Here is a 6,000-nt window from a genome sequence, read left to right as displayed (position 1 = left end):
AGGCTCTCCAGTGCCCTGGGGCCACACTTGGAAGTCTTCTGCTTTCTCCTTTGGGAAGATACCTATGGAAAGCAAACCACGTGCTTGCCAACAGACCTTGCTGACGTCTTTGAATTAGGCATCACAGAGTGTTTCTATGTATATATTGCTATTTGTTTTAAGTACAATCATGTCAGGTGTGATGCCCAAGCACACACCTGTAATCCCAGCTACTCAGGATGCTGATGCAGGAGGATGGCAAGTTGCAGGTCAGCCTCAGTCACTTAGTTAGACCCTGTATCAAAAAAAAAAAAGAAAGAAAGAAAGAAAGACAGAAAGAGAGCCGGACTGGGCAACAGGCATGTACTTAAGAAGCAGAGTCCCTCCATTTAATCCCCAGTACCAAAAAAATAAAAATAAAAAAAAGTAAAATCATGAATGTATTTTTCTGTGCTTTCCTTTTACCATTTCTCAGTGACTCGATGGATAACAGCATCCTTTATAAACCATGTAAACTAGAAAGGAAAAGAAGTAAACATTTAAAAGTGCCAACCTTTTCAGAACAAATTATTCATTGTGTCTCATCAATACTGCCACTAAAAATCACAGCTGAACTGAAAGGGCAGGAGAGATTGATTCTGTCCCTCTAAGATTTTCTACATGTCACAGGATAATTAGTTCCCTTTAGCTAAGTCACTCAAAAATTTAAAATTTATTTCTTGTGCATAAAATGATATATTTAACTTATTTTGATCTTTGAGTTGAGAAGTGTATGGCTATCTAAATTGTGCCATTTAATATATAACTTACGATCAATCTCAATCATGTAAGGATACTCTTGGGAAACGTGTATTGATTCTAAAGTGTGTTAGACGAGATCTGGAAATATGTTGGGAAGAATAACTTCAGCTCAACAAGAGAAATATGACACAACTTATTACTTTTTAAAAAACTGTGTAGGTTTTCTTTTTAAAAATTGTCTACATTTTTACCTTGTATCCATGCTTCTGAAGTCTCTAAAATTAGTGCCATTATTATCCATTAGTTTTCATAACTAAAGCCATTTGGTATCATTTCTATCATTGAAAAAAATTAAATTGCCGTAGGATTTAGACTTCTGAAATAGAATGGTGTTTCCAACTCTGCAGTAATTCTGTGTCAGGACAGGCTGCTTCACCTTAGAATGATTAGTGTTTCGTGAGAGATGTATGAGAAATTGCTGGGCTAATCAAGGGAAAAATTACCCAGCAGTTGAGGTGGATTTTAATTAATTACATTGCTTGCTTGTTTGGGAGAGGTCCTTGAGAAGGTAATCCAAGAAACATCACAGACGGGCTGTTTGTTCTCTTAGGACTATTTTAAAATGGGAAATGCCTGGACTAGTCTCCAGTCCATCTCCAAACACTCCCAAGACATCTTCTGATAATTTTCTAATCAGTTTCCCTTCTGCCTGGGCAGAAAGAAACAAAGACCATCCAGATAAAAACAAGCAAAGTCTGTGTATTCAGAGCTTGCCCTAGCAAGGGAGTTGGCTACCACCACCGCTTGGGTTTGGCAGGGAGAAGAGTGAGAGAGGAGGGGAGGAAGGTTGGCTTCAGAAGGGCCCAGTGTGGGGCCTGTTGTCTGGGGAAGCCACAGGCAGGTGCACTAGAAAGGAGGACTCCTCTGTGACTGGTGGAGAGAGCACATTTGGCCTGGCCTGTTTTCTCATCTGGCAAAATTAAAAGATGATCAATGCAGGCACCTGTTCTTCAACTAACTTCTATAACTCTAGCTCCTACCATTGATTACTGGCATTGAACAAGTAGTTGCTAAGGGAAGGGATGAGGAATCAGAACATCCCTTGGTAGAAATTATCTTATGCATCTCTATTTCCCTCTCTAACTAGATTTCCTTATCTACAAAATGGGCTTACTCTCATCCTTTGAATGATAGCTACTGTTTACTGCATGAACCCCATCTGCTCACTTGGGACAGGCACTCGGAAGACATGATCTCAGGTAACCCTCCAAACAACCCTGGGACATGAAAGTCTTATTCTCATTTTACAGACAGGGAAATAGCTTCAGAGTTACCATCTTGTACTGGTTACTTGTGTTACTAGATTATGACCCAGGGCAACTCATTTCCCTTCTCTGGGACCTCTCAATATCCCCCCTCTTTAAAGTAGGGGGACAAAAACACCTGCGTCAAGGCTTGCTATGGATGGGGGAGAAGAAAAAACTCTTCCTGATGGCAAAGTGTGAAACACTAAGTGTAAAGAGAGAATCAAATTTAAAAGTCACCAGAGCTGCAGGCAGAATCACAAGTGGAGGCTACATTAGTTGAGGGGGAAGTTTGAAGAGAGAAAGTGTATCCACTTAAGTTTTGTTTTGTTTTGTTTTCCTAGAGAGGAATGACTGGTTAATTCCCAGTGTAGAAAACTGTCAGGTAGCACCTTCACCAAGCAATCAAAGTTGACCTCAGCCAGTGCAGGGGTAAATCAACGTAACAGGTCTCTTTTGAAACAGTGCATTGGGAGGGAGCTAGGGCTCTGGTCTGTGAAAAAAAATAATAAAAAGCACAACCTGAGTTTAATCTAAATCAAACTGTGTGAAAACAAAAGACAAGCCCAAAGTGAGGGACACCTGACAAAATAAATAGTTTGAATTTCTAAAATATGTCAAGGTCTTGTAAGACAAGTGCTCCAAGGAAATGTTCCAGATTAAAGATTAAAGAGACTAAAAAAGAGGCAGGACAGCCAAATATAACAGGGGATTGTGGACTGGATCCTAGACCAAGTTTTCTGTGGTTGGATATTAGCAGCACAACTGGTGATTTTAAAAAAAAAATAAAATAAACTCTGAGGTTAGATAATACTACTGTATCAATATTGTTTTCATAATTATGATAATTATGGTTATAAAAATGAATGTCCCTAATGGTAAATGCTTAAGGAGTTGACAATGCTAATTACTCGGATCTGATCATTCCATAGCATATACTTGTTGAATTGTACCCCATAAGCATGTGTAATCATTATATACAAAAAATGTTTCTTCAGAGAGACAGAATATCTCTGTTTTGAGGAATATAAAATGGAATATTTAGGAGTAAATGGGTATGATATTTGCAACTTACTTTCCAATAGAAACTCTAGAAACAATAAACCAAACACAGTAAAGTGTCAATATTTGGGGAATATGAGTGGATGGTATTATTGATGCAGTTTTTCTGTAGATTCAAAAATATTTCAAAATGAAAAGATTAAAAAAAAGGGTTAAAAAAAAGTCTTGTTATGAAGGTAAAATGTGTTCATGCCTTGAAAGGACTTGAACCATAAGCCTTAAAATATTAGTGACTAGATATAATTATCACCACCACACAATTAAGAAGTGGCAGGGCCACCTCTACTTCTATGTGGCCCTGAAGCCCTTATCCTTAACCCCTTCACATCTTCACTTCTTCTGAGTTCAGAAAACCCAATAAGACGATGGACGGAAAAGTCCATGAAAACTGAGACGTGCTGCACCTTTGTGAGTGGCTGCCATCTCAGGATTCTTGTCCCAATGATGAGATGACTTTCATCCAGACTAGGATAAGGTACTAGAGCTCAGGGAGCTCAAACTACTTCAACCAACTCACAAGATCAGCATCAAAACCCGATTCCCCAGTGAACAGCCCCATCCTTCTCAAATTGGATTGTGTGCTGCAAGGAAAAGTTTGGGAAAGGACAGCTTCTTTCACATCCTGATCTGCTCTTCTGTTCCTCTGTCTGGTGGCACTCCTTGTGGTCTCAGGCTGAGCTGAGACCCCATGACTGGCCGGAGCTGCCTCGTGTCCTTGACTGGAGCCCAGGGGTGAGGCAAGACTCAAAGCAACCTACTGCATCTCATGCCATCTCTCCTGCAGATGGCATTTTCTTACATCTGATGCTAAAAATTATCATTTTTTCTCTCCACCTGAAAAAACCCAGAAGGAAAGGTGGGAAAGGGAATCTCCGCTGGCCTAGAATCTTGGCTCCTACACACATCCAAAGACAGTTCCTGAGGCTGCTTCTTCTTAATGGTGCTATTTCCTTAATAACGTTTCCAGAGATTAACTGAATTCATTAAAAAATATATATCTATGGGTTGGCTAGAAATGAAGTGTTTCTGCTCAAACCTAGCATTGTATAACGGGACCCTAAAAGTACAGATCTGAAATTCATTTTTTTTATACAGACTTGTATATCCAAATTTGTTTCACTGAAAAACCCAGATGTAGGTGGTTTATCCCTGAGGTACTAACTTCCCAAGCAAGGGAAGATGTTGTTGTGTTTCAGTAATGCTGTGGGATGAAAATCTTAAGTTAATTAGAAGTAAAAGACATTAGTTTGGAGAAAAGGGTCCTAAAAATATATGTCAGCCCCAGTTTCCCTACCTGTAAAACAATCTCTAGGTTTATTGTAAAAGGTGAATAGCATAATGGATGAGAGAAAAAATAGGTTTCTATGAATAATATTTAAGTGAAAAAATATTCCAAAGTCAGCAATGGTGCAGTTAGGAACTATTTACCTTCCTCCCCTGACCCGCCCCAAAGGTGTCAAAGCCAGGATACTGCAATACCTGCTTTAGCTTCTCACCAATGTTGCACTTGAAGTTCCTAAACGTGGAAAGAACTTTCCCAATGACTCATGCAGATATGACGAAGGATACTGGAGAAACCCTGAGTTTTGAACAGAAAAAGGAAATGCAGGTTATTTTAAGCAAATGGATAACAGCAAGTGAGACATTTTTTAAAAATGTCTCCTATTTTTGTTTGCTTTTTAATTTTTTGTTTGCTTTTAAATTTTTTTCTAGTTTTAAAGAAAGGAATAGTATAGGGCCAGAGGAGCTCAGAATATCTCATGAAGCTGTAAAGTAATAAAAATTTAATCTGCACCTGTTTGGAGTTCCTCTGAGCAACTAAAGGGTGTCAGTGAATTCCATTTACCACTACATGTTGACAGAACCATCATCAACTTGGAGTTTTATGTATATAAACTGGCTTTTTGATTTGTTCAGGAAGTAAGTTTAAGTCAGGTGCCCCCCTTCATTTTGTACTTGCATTGTAAATAATAAACTCAATCCACTTAAAATTTCACAACAGGGATTTTCATATTTGCCTTAAGGTAGTAATTTTTCTAATTCAAAGCTAATTATTACATAGCTACTCTTATTTAACTCACTAAAATTTCTTTATGGTAGTCACCAAAGACATCGACTCATGGCATTTATGCAAAATGAATAGGAAATGTATAAAATACATATATGCTAAGAAATTAAAAATATATATTTTTTTATTTCTTGGAAAGTCTTTTAATAATAACGACTGTCATTTATTAATTACCACATTCTACAAGGCATCACATTTCAGGCTATGGCAGGCACACTATCTCTACTTCTTAAAAATCTTACAGGTAAGTAGTAGTGCACCCATTATACAGAAGAGGAAAACAAGGCCCACAGGGTTTATTATCACTTCAGTGCCCCTCTGCTGATACCGTGATTTTTTCTGCAGTATTCTGTCCTTCACCACCACTAGCTGCAAGTGTCTATCATGTCGCTGTAGGGGGGGGGTGCTTTTTGCGCCACACGGTGTATATTTCACATTTACTGGAAATAGCCTTTTTTTTTTTAATCTGCTGTTACACATGGTCTCTCCAAGCAGTTCCACAGAATTCCAAATGTCAGAAACAGTTCACACAACTGGGGAAACGCTGAGTACGCCTTTCAGTCCACACTTTTGATGGAGCCACTGCACTTTATCCAGTTGGTTTTAATTTAATTTCTGTGATGTTTCAAATTTCTTTTAACTTCTTGAGAGAGCTTTGTTCACCTACCACGGAGTCTCAGGCACACAGTAGGCACCCCATGAATTCTAAACGAACTGCATCACTTAGTTTAAATATTTCTATCTAAAAAAGAAGAAGAGGGCTTGGTTAGTTAAAGGAACATATGTGCTTCAGGGTTTTTAAATGGAACAACTGGCGAAGAATTTGTCTCTAAACGTTTGTCTTCA

This window comes from Ictidomys tridecemlineatus, chromosome 12 (genome assembly GCF_052094955.1).
Source record: "Ictidomys tridecemlineatus isolate mIctTri1 chromosome 12, mIctTri1.hap1, whole genome shotgun sequence".
Classification (NCBI taxonomy): Eukaryota; Metazoa; Chordata; class Mammalia; order Rodentia; family Sciuridae; genus Ictidomys; species Ictidomys tridecemlineatus.
The sequence above is the reverse complement of the archived record's forward strand: the minus strand, read 5'-3'. Positions refer to the sequence as shown.